Source organism: Oryza glaberrima, chromosome 3 (assembly GCF_000147395.1).
Source record: "Oryza glaberrima chromosome 3, OglaRS2, whole genome shotgun sequence".
Taxonomy (NCBI): domain Eukaryota; kingdom Viridiplantae; phylum Streptophyta; class Magnoliopsida; order Poales; family Poaceae; genus Oryza; species Oryza glaberrima.
Genome location: NC_068328.1, coordinates 21,796,938 through 21,814,387, shown reverse-complemented (window position 1 = coordinate 21,814,387; position 17,450 = coordinate 21,796,938). Strand labels below are relative to the sequence as shown.

The window sequence follows — 17,450 nt, the reverse complement described above, 5'->3', positions numbered from 1 at the left end:
TGTAAATGCGACAATCAAATGAGACAATGAGACAAGAGATTTTTCACCGAGGTTCGGAAACTCGCCGGTTTCCTACTCCCCGTTGAGGCGAGCCCAACTCCACCGCTCAACCACGAAGCCACCGCACGCCCCATTCGTCAAGGGGTGGGCAAGGCGGGAGCCGGCCCACGGAGAGGACTACCCAAGCCTCGATCACTCGGGGTAGTTCTTCCTTCACTCCGAAGGTGGTGAACTCCAAACCACTCACAAACCGGTGCCGGGCCTCCTCCACAATCTTCTCGGAGAGGTCACCGGGCAACTCCTCCACAAGCCGTTTAGGAGGCGGCAACCTCCAAGAGTAACAAGCAATGACCCAGTGTGGAGATGATCAAGTGCTACACTAGCTCTACAATGGAAGCAAATGCACTTGACTCTTGGCTAAACAACCCTCTAACACACTAGATGGATGAACACAAAGCTCAAGTGAGTGTGAGAGAGGTGCAAGGGGTGTATGCAATTGAATTAGGTGCCAAGAGTGCCCCCTTGCTGCTGGTGGGGGAGTATTTATACTCCCACCCACCAAAACTAGCTGTTGGGGGCGAAATCCCCCAACTCTGTGCTCTGCCGGTCTGACCGGAGGTATGTGGCCGGTCAGACCGTGCTACTCTGCAATGGCTAGAAAACTAGCCGTTGTAGCCCTGTCAGAGGGCCCCATCGGCCTGGCCGGTCAGACCGGCATGGGGTGGCCGGTTTGACCGGCCTCGGCTCGGTCAGACCGCCATCGGCTCGGTCTGACCGAATACGGTTCCGTCGGCTTTGTATCGGCCATCCCGAGCAGCACCATCTCGGCCTCCAGGGGGCCGGTCTGACCGCGCAAGTGCCGCCGGTCAGACCGTCCTTATGCGCCGGTCAGACCGCCGTTGTGGAGCCGGTCAGACCGGCTAGGGCACTCCGGTCAGACCGCCACTATGTGGCCGGTCTGACCGCTCCTGGTCAGGCCGAACCCAGTGAAAAGTGTGTGTGAAATGTGAGCACAAGTCTAAATGCATAATGACCTAATGTGGCAAATAAAATCATCTCTTTGCTAGGTCATTACCCCTCTTAATAGTACGGCCAAACTAAAAATAAACTAGCAAATTTGATCGCCCTACACCTCGATCAATTCTAAATTAAAGCGCTAGTTTTACAGTCTTCTTTCCCTTTGCTTTGCACCGTCAATTTTAATCCATCGATAATCATCCATGCGCACATATGATGTGGACCTAACTTAAAATGTATAGCTCAAAGACAACGGTTAGTCCACAATTAGCGCTTGTCATTAATTACCAAAATTAACATCGGGGGCCTAGATGCTTCAATCTCCCCCTTTTTGGTAATTGATGACAAACACCACAAATATATATAATCAAACATAGAGCACATGGACATATATTGTATTGACAAGCAAAAGCTCCCCCTAAACATATGCATAACAATCACAAATAGCAAATATGGAGCCAATGCACAATTCAATTTCACATTTCAACATATCACAAACACAAGAGCAATATCTCAATGTGAACTTCAAGAAATATTCATCCATGAGCATAAGATGGTCACAAATATATCAATGTCATACCAACCATCCATCATAGCACAAGTTCACATTAAGACTACATAAAAGACTCACAAATAAATATAGGCTATTACAAGACCACGAAGGGTCCAAATGACATAGAGAACAACAAAACGAAAAAGGAACACACAATATAGAGTAATAGCCCATACCCATACTAAATATAGCCCAATCCACCTTAACCTATTAAATATGAGGTGACTAACCTCACTACTACTAGTCCCAACCCACAAAACATAAAACACACTATTCTCCCCCTTTTGGCATCAAGCTCCAAAAAGGTCTTCACTCTTGTGGAGGAGAAGGAGGACGCGCCGAAGTGGAAGGATGAGAATCATCACGGCGGCGATGATAGACAAAAGCTTGGGTACTCTCCAAGGTTTGGACGTGAGAATCCAATACACCCACCCTAGTATGCAATCTTCCCACCGAAGTATTCAAGTTGCCAACATCGGTGCGCAAGCCACGAACATCCTCATGCAATGCTTCATGCCCGGTGGATAAGCGTTGAATGCTTTCACTTAGGGTATTAATAGCCCCAAGGACCGGGTTGAAGAAGTCATTTGGTTGCATTCCAAAGTAGGCATATTGTGGATGGAATAAAGTACTTGGATCATACCCTTGAGGAGGAGGGGGGGCTGCACTTGAGCTTGCACCTTGATCAAATGTTGGTTGGCGCACACGAGGAGCTCTAGGGGAGGAGAGTTGGAGACGAGGCTTGTACTCCTTATGTTCTTTTAAATTGTGACCAATTTTTCCCAACTTGCTTTGAATCAACCTCATTATGTAGGGAGCATAATAGATTCCTTGTCTAATAGTCCCCTTTGAGATGGCAATCTCCTTCATCATAAGGTTGATAACATCAAACCGACGACCATCCATAATGGCATCAATAACATGCCAAGCAACTCCGCGTATGTCATCATTGTTGCCGCATCTTGGGAGGATGGTGGCCCTTACTATGCGGTTGATCACACTTGGGAGAGCCCTCAAACCCGCCACCTTGCCATATGTGTGCCTTCCCCCTTCTTCATAAAACTGAGAAAAGTGATCAATGGGGAAGGGGTTGTGGGTGTGCTCATCATGAAGGTCATCCCCGTTGTTGAAGCGAATGTGCAAGAGCTCCTTGAATTCACGGCGGTTGATAGAGCATCGGAGGGTCCCCGACATCCACTTCATTGCATCACAATCGCCGGACACCCATACGGTGGCATAGAATTGCCGGATGAGATCTTCATCAAAAGGTTGCTTCATGGTGACAATTCTATCAATCCCAACGGTCCGGAACATCTCTTGCAAATTCTCAAACTCCGGTGTCTCACCAATGTGCCTCCACGAAATCCACTTGTGTTTGGCAAAGGCTTTGTTGGCATACACTTGTTCATACACGGACTTTTGGAACTGTGTATGAAATCTTGGATCATTACAATCGTTAGGCCTCCGGAATTGATCATGATGACGGAGGATAGTGTATTGTTGAGCATTCCTCAAATTAAGCACAAATTGGATGGAGGAATCGAGAGGACTCTCATCATCACTTGCCTCATCATCTTCACCATTTCCACTCTCATTGTCATCACCATCATCACTTACTTCCATCTCATCACCCTCAACATTTTCCATATTGTCATCATCACTTTGAACATACTCATCTCCGCTTGATTCCTCATTCTCACTGACGGGATCGGGCGTGGGCTCACGACGACCATGGTGAGTGCGGTGAGGCATGGCTGAAAAACAAGGAGCAAAGGATGGATAAGCAACAATTTTAGAAGCCACATAGTGAAGTGGGAGAAGGGGGAGTGCTGTCTGTCAGGGGCGGTCAAACCGAGAGCCAAGGCCGGTTAGACTGCAAGCCCCAAGTCGGTCAGACCGACGGCCATAGGCCGGTCAGACCGGCGGCTCACGGCCGGTCAGACCGATGGTCTCGGCCGGTCAGACCGTAGGCTCTCGGCCGGTCAGACCGCTACTGACAGTAGCACAACCGAATCCTTCCACAATCCACACAAATGATTCTAAAAAATTGCTAGGACAAAGTTGCACAAGATTGGAACATGAACATCAAGGTGTAGGTCTATTTCATAAAGATTGAAGCAAATGGGGAAACTACCCTTAACCCTAGAATTGAAATAGACCGATTTGAGAGAATGCACAAGAGGGAGAGTGATTTACCGGTTGAAGGAGTTGAATCACACCAAGAAACTACCCTCTATTGGTGCAAATCGAAGAACACCTCTTCCTTCACCTAGGGTTCCATGCCATGGATCACAAACTCAATAAAAACTCAAACAAATCCATGGAATAGAGAGAGGAAGAGGAGGAGATTCACTTACGGTGTAACCGGAGTGATTTTGACGGTTGAACCGGATGGATTTGGTGGAGGGAGGTGGCTAGGGTTTGGGAAAGGAGAGAGGAGGAGTTTTTTCGAGTTGGAGAAGAGAAGAGATGAGATGGGATGAGGAGGGGTCGGGTAGAAGGAGGAGGAAGAAAGGACAAAGTCCTGGGCCCACCATCCCCGGCCGGTCAGACCGGCTTTACGCGGCCGGTCAGATCGCCGGGTTGCCGCCGGTCAGACTGTGCCCTAGTGGCCGGTCAGACCGCTGCCACCAGGCCGGTCAGACCGCGCATATAGCGCCGGTCAGACTGCCTGGCCCCCCAGCCGACTGTGCACAGCCCTTGCACAGTTGGCTGCCCCCACTCAATAAAAATCAATAAAATTTTGATTTTTGGAGCAATTTTGAAATGTGTGAGTTGAAATATTGCCAACCATTCATAATATTTGAAATTTATGAAGATTTGCAACAAAACTCACTTGAGTGCTAGGAGGTGGCCTTTTATGGTCTATAGGGGTTTTTGGGCGAATTTGATTTTCAAACAACTTTTGAAATATTTGGTTTTTGAATATGATTTGAATACCAAAAACATTTCAAATCCTCCTCTCTACCAACTTTGTTTTGAATCTTTTCTCAGATTCCTTCTCAAACTCATTTTGGGGTTTAATCTCATTTTGGCCAAAAACAAGAATCTAGATTCTTCAAAAGAGAGCCAAAATGGCATTTTTCATTCAAAAATCATTTTTCTAGCAATGTGAGGCTTGAAAAACATATAGGGACCCTTTTGAAACATTTTCCAAGAGTTAGTTTTCAAATATCATTGATTTTGCAAAAGTTTTGACTTATGTTGATTTGGGCATTTTGAAAAACACTACTAGCACTTTTGGTTGATTTGCTCACATATAAAAGGAAGTAGAGCACATGCAAGAGTCCAAAACTCCCCCTTAATGTGACATGCTCCATTTTCGCAATGAAGAACCAAATGGCAATAAGTCCAAAGCATAAGAGCAAATAGGAGCAAATATACAAAATGCAAAAGAAGCAACCATAGTGCACCATCTCAAACCACATTAGAGAAATCTATGACATTTAACTCATTCCTCAACTTGCAAAAGCGGGTTTCATCAAGAGGCTTGGTAAAGATGTCGGCTAGTTGGTCCTCGGTTCTTATGTGGCTAATGACTATGTCACACTTGGCAACATGGTCTCTTAGGAAGTGATGGTGAATGTCAATATGCTTGGTTCTAGAATGTTGGACCGGGTTATTGGCTATTTTTATGGCACTATCATTGTCACATAGGAGTGGGGTTTTGGTGAAGGATATGCCATAGTCCAACAAGGTTTGTTTCATCCAAAGCAATTGGGCACAACAACTATCCGCCGAAACATATTCCGCCTCGGCGGTAGAGAGGGCTACGGAGTTTTGTTTCTTGGATGACCATGACACAAGGGATCTACCAAGCATTTGGCAACTACCGGATGTGCTCTTTCTATCCACTTTGCAACCGGCATAATTCGAATCGGAATAGCCAACAAGCTTAAATTTAGCACCTTTTGGGTACCACAAGCCAATAGTAGAGGAATGCTTTAAATATCTTAGAATCCTTTTCATGGCCACTAAGTGACACTCCTTAGGAGCGGCTTGAAACCGTGCACACATGCAAACACTAAACATGATATCCGGCCTAGATGCGGTAAGGTAAAGCAAGCTACCAATCATGAAACGATAAAGCTTTAAATCTACCGGTTTACCTCCCTCATCAAGGTCGAGATGCCCATTGGTTGCCATAGGTGTCTTGATGGGCTTCGCATCCTCTAAGCCAAACCTCTTGAGTAGATCCTTGATGTACTTGGTTTGGCTCACGAACGTCCCATCCTTGAGTTGCTTGATTTGAAGTTCAAGGAAGAAGCTCAACTCTCCAATCGTGGACATCTCAAATTCCCTAGACATCATATCACCAAATTCCTTGCAAAATACCTTATTAGTAGAACCAAATATGATGTCATCAACATAAATTTGACACACAAAGAAATCATCACCAATGATTTTTGTGAAAAGAGTGGTGTCAACTTTTCCAATTTTGAAATCCTTTGACAAAAGAAAATCTCTCAATATTTCATACCAAGCCCTAGGAGCTTGTTTTAAACCATAAAGAGCTTTTGAGAGTTTGTAAACATGGTTAGGATTTTTAGGATCTTCAAAACCGGGAGGTTGTTCAACAAAGACAAGTTCGGCAATTTCACCATTTAGAAAAACACTTTTCACATCCATTTGAAATAGTTTTATATCAAAGCATGATGCAAATGCAAGAAGGATGCGAATAGCCTCAAGTCTTGCCACGGGGGCAAAAGTTTTACCAAAGTCCAAACCTTCAACTTGTGTGAAACCTTGCGCCACCAACCTTGCCTTGTTTCTCACCACCAATCCGTTCTCATCTTGTTTGTTCCTAAAGATCCACTTTGTCCCTATGACATTATGGTCTCTAGATCTTTCAACCAAAGTCCACACCTTGTTTCTTGCAAAGTTGTTGAGCTCTTCATGCATAGCATTCATCCAATCCGGATCACAAAGAGCTTCATCTACATGTTTTGACTCAAGACAAGAAACAAACAAGTAATGTTCACAAATCGAAGCGACACGAGATCGAGTTTGAACACCCTTACTAATGTCACCCAACACTTGGTCAATTGGGTGATCCTTGGAAAGAGCGGTGTGTATTCTTGGATGCATAGGTGAATCTTGTGCCTTCTTCTCCTTCACTTCAACTTGAGCTTGACTTGGCGAAGCGGAAGTAGATGGCTCATCTTGAGTGGAGGTGGATGGCTTGTCTTCCACTTCAATAGGCTTGATATCTCCAATAGACATGTTCTTCATAGCTCTCATCAAGCCTTCATCACCTACATCATCCAAATTCTCGTGCCCCTCTTGGGAGCCATTAGTCTCATCAAATTGAACATCGGCGGTTTCTTCCACAATACCTTTGTTCTTGTTGTAGACCCGGTATGCCTTGCTATTTGAGGCATAACCTAGAAGAAACCCTTCATCACACCGACTTTCAAATTTGGTTAGTCTAACACCCTTTGGGTAAATATAACACTTGCAACCAAAGACTCGAAAATAGGCGACATTTGGCTTCCTCCCAACAATTAGCTCATAGGAAGTCTTTTTCAAGAGACGATGCAAATAAAGCCTATTGGTTGCATGGCAAGCAGTGTTTATAGCTTCCGCCCAAAAGGAATCGGAAACACCATATTCATCTAGCATAGTCCTTGCCATCTCAATCAATGTACGATTTTTCCTTTCCACTACACCATTTTGTTGAGGTGAGTAGGTAGCGGAAAGTTCGTGTTTGATACCAAGATCATCACAATAATCCTCGATATTGGTATTCTTAAATTCGGAACCATTGTCACTTCTAATTTTCACAAGAGTGCAACTAAATTCATTTTGGGCCCTTTTTGCAAACTTTTTGAAAAGCTCGGCAACAATAGACTTATCATGCAAAAAGAACACCCAAGTATGGCGAGAATAATCATCAACAATCACAAGACAATGACTATTACCACCAATGCTCTTATAGGTTGTTGGGCCAAACAAATCCATATGCAAGAGCTCCAATGGTCTAGATGTGGACATGATACTCTTAGTAGGATGAGAACATGCAACTTGCTTGCCGGCTTGACAAGCACTACAAAGCTTATCTTTCTCAAACTTCACATCTTTCAAGCCGACAACTAGATCACGTTTTGAAAGTTTGCTCAATTGATTCATGCCAACATGAGCTAGCCTCCTATGCCAAAGCCAACCCAATGAAGTTTTTGCAACTAAACAACTTTTCAAATTTGCTTCACTAGAATTGAAATCAACCAAATAAAGATTTCCATATCTAAAACCTTTGAACACACAAGACTTGTCAAGAAGGCTAGAAACAATAATTTCTTGTGGGAAGAAGGCACATGACAAGCCAAGATCACAAATTTGAGCAACTGAAAGCAAATTGAAATTTAGTGATTTAACAAGAGAGACATTTTCAATTGACAAATCATTGGAGATAACAATTTTACCTAACCCAATTACCTTTCCTTTGCTATTGTCTCCAAATGTCACTTTCTCTTGTTCATTCCCTCCTACTTCAAATGTGGTGAACATAGCCCTATCACCGGTCATGTGTTGAGTGCATCCACTATCAAGCACCCAATGGCTCCCACCGGTGCGGTAGTTCACCTACAAAAGAAGATCAAGCTCTTTTAGGTACCCAAACTTGTTTGGGTCCTTGGAGGTTAGAGACCAAAGCTTTGGGCACCCAAATGGCATTCTTTTTACCACCGAGTATAGGGGAACCCACATATCTAGCAACAATACTACCATCATAAGCCTTCCTAAGCATTTAATGAGAATTGAACATGCATGTCTTAGGAGGCTTACCTCCGGGGCAATCACTCACCAAATGCCCAACCTCACGACACTTGGAGCAATACTTACCATTTCTCTTGAAAAAACGAGTGGCATGGTGAGAAGGTTTCTTACCCTTCTTTGGAATGAATCCAAGTCCCTCCTTGTCAAGGATGCACTGTTGCTCACTCAAAATCTTGTCAAGAGTGTTCTTACCCTTGAAGCATCTCTCCAAACTCTTGTTGAGCTTAGCGACTAGCTCCTTAAGCTCATTGTTCTTAACAACAAGTGAGGCATCACAAATAGAAACACAAGAGCAAGAACTAGAGCTAGGGCTAGGCATATCCATAAGATCATCACAAGAGGTAGAAATGCTAGATGATGCAACATGAGCAATATGGCAAGTAGCACTATCATCAAGCAAATCACAAGATATGCCAACATCAATGTGAGCTCCATGTTGAGTAGTGGAAAGGAGGTTGTCATGAGCTTCCTTAAGCTTCTCATGAGAAATGGTGAGTCTCTCATGAGAGGTCTTTAGCTCCTCATACAAGACCTCCAAAGAAGCATGATCTTTCTTTAGGGCCTTGAACTTGACAATCTCCTTCTCACTATAAGCATGGAGCTCCTCAAACATACTCACAAGCTCATCATAGGAAACATCATCACAATCATCATCACTCTCACTATCACTAAGAGATGTTACCTTAGAGGAGCCCTTTGCCATGAGACAAAGTGGAGCGAAGAGTGATGGAGCCTCCTTGATGGCAACAACGGCCATCTTCTTCTTCTTGGAGCTTGCATCATCACCACCTTCTTCCTCGGACCCGGATGAGGCGGAGCTTTCCTCATTTGAGTCGCATTCCCCGATGAAGGCCTCAATATTCTTCCCTTCCTTCTTAAGCTTCTTCATGAGCTTGTAGCCTCCACTCTTCTTCTTGGATGACTTGTCTCCATCATCATCCTTGGAAGGGCACTTGGAAGCAAAGTGTCCCTTCTCACTACACTCAAAACACCTCAAGTTGGAGAGAGTCTTGTTGGGTCTTCTATTTCTTCTCCTATTGGAGTTGGAGCCCCTTCCTCTCTCCTTTCTCCTTCCCAAGAGATCATTGAACCTTTTAGCAAGAAGGACCATCTCTTCCTCCAAGTCTTCATTGACTTCATTCACCTTGCTCTTGCTCTTGTCTTCAACTTCGGCTTAGAGAGCAATGCACTTCTTGGAGGGTGAGGCTTCCTCCATCTCCTTCTTCTTCAACTTGTACATGTCATTGGTGTTGATCTTCCCCAAGAGGCTCGCGGGTGTCATTCTTGACATGTCCGAGTTGATGAGCATGGTGACAAGGGTCTCATACTTCTCCGGTAGGGCTCTAAGCATCTTTTGGGCAACCTCAAGATCGGTGTAGTTTGCCCCAAGCCCCTTGAGATCATTCACAATGACATTGAGCCTCCCATACATGTCATTCACACTCTCATGAGGCAACATGGAGAATGTCTCATATTGGATCTTGAGGAAATGAAGCTTGGCATCCTTGTACTCACTTGTACCCTCATGGATCTCCGTCAACTTGTTCCAAATCTCATATGCGGTCTCAAGTTTGCTCACTCTATCGAACTCCTCTTGGCTCAAAGAGTTGAACAAGGCATTCATGGCTTGGGCATTGAGTTGGAGGTTGCGGTGATCAATCCCCGTCAAGGGTGTGCCGGTGATGGCAAAGCCTACATCCACAATACTCCAAATATGGAAGCTCATAGCTTTGAGGTGAGTAGACATTTTAATTTTCCAAGTGGAGTAGTTTGTGCCATTAAACATGGGAGCCTTCCCTACATGGTTCACCTCGTTCGACATCTTCTCTCTAGGCGGTGAAGCCCAATCAATAGAGACCAAGCTCTGATACCACTTGTAGAATCGAGATGTCGACTAGAGGGGGGGTGAATAGGCGATTTAAAGAATAAATAACACCTAATCAAATCTAACCTAAGTTGCTAGGCTTGGTGAGGGTGAACTCTAACTAAGCAACTAAGTTATGTTTTGCAAACCTAGGGTGATAGTGGCTCAATTATATCTCTAGGAAAGTAAATTGCACAAATGTAAATGCGATAATCAAATGAGACAATGAGACAAGAGATTTTTCACCGAGGTTCGGAAACTCCCCGGTTTCCTACTCCCCGTTGAGGCGAGCCCAACACTACCGCTCAACCACGAAGCCACCGCACGCCCCCTTCGTCAAGGGGTGGGCAAGGCGGGAGTCGGCCCGCGGAGAGGACTACCCAAGCCTCGATCACTCGGGGTAGTTCTTCCTTCACTCCGAAGGTGGTGAACTCCAAACCACTCACAAGCCGGCGCCGGGCCTCCTCCACAATCTTCTCGGAGAGGTCACCGGGCAACTCCTCCACAAGCCGTCTAGGAGGCGGCAACCTCCAAGAGTAACAAGCAATGACCCGGTGTGGAGATGATCAAGTGCCACACTAGCTCTACAATGGAAGCAAATGCACTTGACTCTTGGCTAAACAACCCTCTAACACACTAGATGGATGAACACAAAGCTCAAGTGAGTGTGAGAGAGGTGCAAGGGGTGTATGCAATTGAATTGGGTGCCAAGAGAGCCCCCTTGCTGCTGGTGGGGGAGTATTTATACTCCTACCCACCAAAACTAGCCGTTGGGGGCGAAATCCCCCAACTCTTTGCTCTGTCGGTCTGATCGGAGGTATGTGGCCGGTCAGACCGTGCTACTCTGCAACGGCTAGAAAACTAACCGTTGTAGCCCTGTCAGAGGGCCCCATCGGCCTGGCCGGTCAGACCAGCATGGGGTGGCCGGTCAGACCGGCCTCGGCTCGGTCAGACCGCCATCGGCTCGGTTTGACCGAATACGGCTCCGTCGGCTCTGTATCGGCCATCCCGAGCAGCACCATCTCGGCCTCCAGGGGGCCGGTCTGACCGCGCAAGTGCCGCCGGTCAGACCGTCCTTATGCGCCGATCAGACCGCCGTTGTGGAGCCGGTCAGACCGGCCAGGGCACTCCGGTCAGACCGCCACTATGTGGCCGGTCTGACCGCTCCTGGTCAGGCTGAACCCAGTGAAAAGTGTGTGTGAAATGTGAGCACAAGTCGAAATGCATAATGACCTAATGTGGCAAATAAAATCATCTCTTTGCTAGGTCATTACCCCTCTTAATAGTACGGCGAAACTAAAAGTAAACTAGCAAATTTGATCGCCCTACACCTCGATCAATTCTAAATTAAAGCGCTAATTTTACCGTCTTCTTTCCCTTTGCTTTGCACCGTCATTTTTAATCCATCGATAATCATCCATGCGCACATATGATGTGGACCTAACTTAAAATGTATAGCTCAAAGACAACGGTTAGTCCACAATTAGCGCTTGTCATTAATTACCAAAATTAACACCGGGTGCCTAGATGCTTCACTTAGTACCACAAATACTAGAGCTAATAGGTATCATACGTGATACCTTGGTATCATACTAGGTATATGTTAAAACTGAGACCCACATATACCGGCTGATATGTGCTTGGTTTGCTACCCACATGTATCATGATAGATACTTTACGATACTTTCGAGGTACTATTATAGATAGTCATATTTTGACATGTAAAAAATACTATAATAATATAAGATACTGAGGTACCAGCCCAACCGCTGAGTATAGCTATAATAACAACATCATGTCGTATAGCTAAGCACGCAATTATAGAGGAGTTTGTAGTTATGTGTGACCAAAAGGATAGGCATTCATAATCTATGGTTGCATGAGTGAGGAGCACTTGTCATGTCATGCATGGCAGATGCGCAGAGTAGTAGTAATTAGCTAGTGTTTGTGAATTGCTTCCCCAAAAGAAGTATACAGTAATCACGACCAGCACTAGCACATGCACGCAAGCTGATGCACACCCGCCATCACATTAGGGTTGAGGTGTCCGACTAATGATTATGTCGTTCCAATGGTAAGTGGCACATGTGCCCAGTGTTCCAAAATGCTTTTTAAATAAATTGAGTATCAAGGTTCAAGTTTGGACTTGTTCACAAAGATTATGAGTTTTAGAATCTTTACCTCGAACAGCTATGCATAAGCTTTGATATTTTCATTCTTGATGTTATGACTAACTTCAATGCCTTGCAAAATTTGGTTAACATCATGTTTTAGCCTGAGGATCTTTAGATACCTTAGTTATCCATGATTTGCTTGGGTTCTTATATCTTAGTATCATTTTTATCCTTTGCATTTAAGTATGCCTACCTCCTTTACTTGACATGGCTAGCTATGTTCTGTATGCTTCAAACTCAGTATGGTTAATTTTGTAAGTTCAAGCTAACTTCAAGCTAATCTACATGATGTTAAAGTTCACTAAATGTATGCCATGAGACTTATCACATTCATCTGACTAGTTTTTGTTTACCACATTGCTTCTTCCTGGTTCTTGAAACTTATTGTTCATTTACTTGAGGACAAGCAAATGTTTAAGCATGGGGGTATGATACAATCAATTTTTGCATCATTAATCTCATGATCTTCCTCTTGTTTTGCTATTATGATGGGCTAAAATTAATCCTAATGCATATTTCAGACATTATTTGTGGTACAATATGTCCCTTTTATATGGTTTCATACATTATTTAACTTTTCTACAGAATGGCGCGATGAGGCACGTAATCTGCTATTTTGGTCTCCAACAGCAAACAAATGTCAGTTTTTGTGTGGCAAGACAAAAGAAGTCAAGTGAAGCAAGGACCTAAACATAATTTCTGGGGAGATGAAGGTTGAAAGTGCCAAAGAGCGAACCAAATCGATGGGGATTAAAATCCCTAGAAATGCTACTGTACAACTGGGCCTGGCATTTTCTTTCTCCCCTTCTCTTCTTCCTCCCCATCTCCTCCCTTCCCTTCTTCCCCATCCCATCTACAGCTCCGGCACCAGCGAGGGCCAGGCCTAACCTCGTCGGCAGCCACCATCTCCAGCTACTCCACATCCCCTCCCACCAGAAAGTTGCTCCAATTCGCCTGAAAATGTCATACACATCCTCCTGCAGCTCTTCCAAATCGACCGGGACAGTGGAGACAACCTAATCTGCTACTGCTGCTGTTCTTCCTCTACTACTTCCTTGACAACTGATCTGTAACCTGCTGCTGCTGCATCCTCTTCTTCCCCTTCTTCTTTTTCCTTCTTACTGCACGATTTCTATCTTCTTCCTCCTACTTGTACTGTTTCAGATTTGTTAAGAATTTAATATTTGGAGCTTGTAATTTCTGTCAGTGCTAATCAAATGCATGAATCTCTGGTTGTTATGATATATGAGAGTATTAAGATCCTGCGATAGTTAATTTCTTCTTCATCCTGTTTAATTTCCGGAATCAGATCGTCTGACTTCACCTGGAATGATGGTAGAGAGCAGTCACGCGAATCCATCCGTCAGCTCACGATCGAACGCCTTTGCGTGGAGCTGCATGTCCGGCTGCTTCGCTCCTTTGTTATTTGGGCCTAGGCCCAACAAGCGCACCATCGTCAGCCCGTTGCTCCCCTTTTTGGCGCCGTCTTTTCCTTTTTGTCGCGAATCCCATCTGCTTTTCCCGCGAGCGAACGTGAGGCGTCGGCAAGAGGGTGAGGCAATCGGCTTCTCCGTGGAGCACGAGGGTGAGGCGATCAGCTGCAGTAAAAACAGAGAAAACAAGATCATGCTCGCAGGTTTGCACAGTCTTCATGTGTGTGTGTTTAGATTGCAACAATCTTCTAATTTGTTTGCCATCCTCTCCTATGTTAGCCTGTGTGGAAATAGTTTAACGAAACATCAACTTGCGATTCATCAAAAAATAGAAGCAGGATATATGAGATGGAAGAAAAGGGGTGTGTAACCCATGCTTGTTTCTTTCTCCCAATGCGTACAGATATATTTTAGTTGCTTATCATACCACCATCAAATTAAATATTTTGTTTGCTGTAGGGATGGGTTTTCCCCTAGTTTGTTACCTCAAGTTGGCATGGAATTCAGCAGTACAGATGAGGCTTGGATGTTTTGGAATAGCTATGGAGGTCAGAAAGGGTTTGAGGTGAGAAAACGGTACACAAACAAAAGATGGCATAATATAGGCTTATTTGCAAAAGCAGCATTTAGCAAAGATTTAAGAGTAGTAAAACAATAGAGTAATTAATCATCAATTTTAATCAACACTGAACAGCACCCCAATGATGCACAGGCCCAACCAAACCTGAACAACCAACCCCGGCTGTACAGATCTAACTCCAAACCAGGAGCTAAGCAAATTATTACCAATTATAGCATCAATAATTATTGTGAGAGGTGTGAGACTAATCACGAAAAACATTGCTCAACTCGCCCATAACCGCGGGCACGGCTTTTAGAATAGTTTTACTCTGGCCAGAGGTGTACCACTGTACCCACAAGACACAGCCTCAACATCATGTCTACCATGCGTCGCGATACTGGAAAGTACCCGAATAGAGGCTGTGACAATACCCTCTGCACAGCACAACTCACCACAGTGCACCATACCTGGATCATAATCACCCCCTCTACAACTAGAGGCATGGACTCCCCAGTGACCTCCACGGACTTCTCGCCGCTTCTCAGTCTGGCACCCCATAATGAATGCTATACAAAAAGTAAAGCCGTTGCCCACGCTGGCTTGTGGTTGGCACGATAAATGTTTCACAACAGTAGCTCGTGAACCGGTCCTTAATTGTCATGAGCACAACCATCAAAACCATGCGCTCACAACCCACCTTTAATCATGTTTTAATTATTAATTAATTAACATAACACGATTAACCATCGTGAGCTACCATTAAGTATAACCATAAGTAATAATGGAGTATGATTCATCTCATTAATGAGCTTATGTTTCTAAGCATGGCTAAGCAATTATACATATATAGCATTTAGCTGAACCAAACCAATATATAACATTCTAGCTAATCAAATTATAACCCATAGGAAAATACAGTCATCTTCGGCCATAATTAAATGGGAAAAGGCTCACCACCCAATGACATTCGAAAATAATGCATAAGTTGAAATAAAACATTAGCTTTAAACGGGTTCAACATGCTCAAAGGGTTGTTTGGGATCTGTATGACTTGCCTTGCAATAATCGGTCTTCAATTAATCTTCTTGAACACTTCCGACGCACTCACGAACCTTCGCAACGACGGAAACGACAAGCTAACACGCAAAACGAAGAAAAAGACTAATAAAAACTAAATAAACAGTACATAAAAAGTAAACAAACATGTAGATCATGATTTTAGAAAAATTTAGCAACTTGAACCACTCGAATCCGAGTTACGATGATTTAGTTATGAATTTCCGAAGTTTAATCGATTTTCATCTAATAGAGAAAACTAAGAAAAAGGGATTAATGACGTCATCGCTGACATCATCAATGTCGACTCGACATCAGCGACGACCTCGCCGGCGCTAGAAGACTCGGCCGGACTTTTGGAGGGTACCTACGCGTAGAGGAGAACAACGCGATCTCACCGGTACTAACCAATGCGACGAACGACGACAGATGACGACCGGCGACGAGCTTGTGCGGCGGCGGCGGCTCTCCGGTGACCGGTGGCAACGGCGAAGGGGCGGCGAGCTTCCCCTCTTCCACGTGCACCCGACGGCGACGTGAGGAGGCGGCGGCAGCGGCTAAAACGACGGCGCGAGGCGGCTGTTCGCCGGCCGGCGACGGTGACGGTTTGGGTGGCGCGGCGGCGGCCCTACGGGGCACGAGAGAGCTCGGGAGATGGGGCAAATGAAACAGGACAACTAGGGGATGCTATTTATAGGCTTGGATTGAAGAGATCGGACTCCAACCGAGAGGAATCGAAGCCGGAAAATCCGAGGGTTAGTTGTAGAGATAAACTCGAAAACGAATTCGATTCCGCGTTGATTTCTTCGGGATAAAGTCCGATTCTTGGGGGAAAGGATAGAGGAGGATAAGAGGAATATTTCCCCTCAACTAATTTTGCAAACGGAGCACGGGATGCGGCGGATTTGGTGGAGGAAGCGGCGGCTGCACAGGTACAGGACGGCTGGCTCGGGCTCTGTCCAAGCTTGAAGACGACACTGTAGCAGGGAGGCAAATTAGACTTTTCTTCTTGGGCTGGCTGAAAACAAAGCAAAGAAAGAAAGAGAAGGAGGAGCTCGGCTGGGCCGACTTGGGCTGCACAGCACGCGCGCGAGGGAGAGAGATGTTGGGCTAAAATCAGTCCAACGGCTTAGGAGAGGATTTAAAAACTTTTTCCAATTAAAATAATCACTGAAATGATCTTTGAATTGTTAAAAATACTTCCAATGCTCAAATAGTTTCAAGAAAAATCCTGAAAATACTTGGACACTCAAAGTACTTAACAAAATTATAATTAGACCATTTAATGATTAATTTAATATGTGGATAATTACTGAAATGTTCTTTGTATGGTTAAAATTAGGAATTGAGCTCCGAAAAATCCGAGAAAATTCCAGAGAGTATAATTAACCCTGGAGAATTTAATAAAAATTAAATCCAGCCATGCTTTATATTTAGGAAATTTTATTTCCCACATTTAACTTCTCTTGTAAATTAATGAACATTTAATATAAATTCTAATAATAATTTATTAAATAATTTATAAATCCTAAAACTAAAATCATGATGTGACAATGTAGCACGGCATTGGAAGGCAAAAATTGCTATCTTGTGGCAATTGGCAGTCTTGATGAAAATTGTACCTTTGAGAAGGAGTACAAAGTTTTTGGTGATCCTTTAGAGCAAACTAGTACATGCAGCTGTGGGATGTTTAGTAGAACTGGAATATTGTGTAGCCATGCTTTAAAAGTCCTTGATCTGATGAATATCAAATCTCTCCCAACACAATATGTACTGAAGCGATGGACACGTGGAGCACGTAGTGGGATAGTACAAGACAACCATGGGCGAAATATAATAGAGAACCCAAGATTAAATGAGATGCTTCGCTACAAAGATATGACCCGCAAATTTCTCAATTTGGCACTTAGAGCTGCCAGCCATCTAGAGTCTACCTTATTAGTAAACAACACACTGGACGTCCTTAGCAAGCAAGTTGAAGAAGAAATCAATGCATGCGCTGATACTATGGTTCCGG

At 44.4% G+C, this 17,450-nt stretch overlaps 1 long non-coding RNA gene across 1 annotated transcript; it reads right to left on the bottom strand.

The window, feature by feature from the left end:
• Nucleotides 1-12,893: 12,893 nt before the first annotated feature.
• Nucleotides 12,894-16,359, bottom strand: LOC127768054 (uncharacterized). The gene is made up of 3 exons (XR_008016544.1): nt 15,842-16,359; nt 13,707-13,980; nt 12,894-13,537 (listed from the first exon to the last, which is right to left on the bottom strand). It is a non-coding gene; the product is annotated as an uncharacterized LOC127768054 (long non-coding RNA).
• Nucleotides 16,360-17,450: the final 1,091 nt, after the last annotated feature.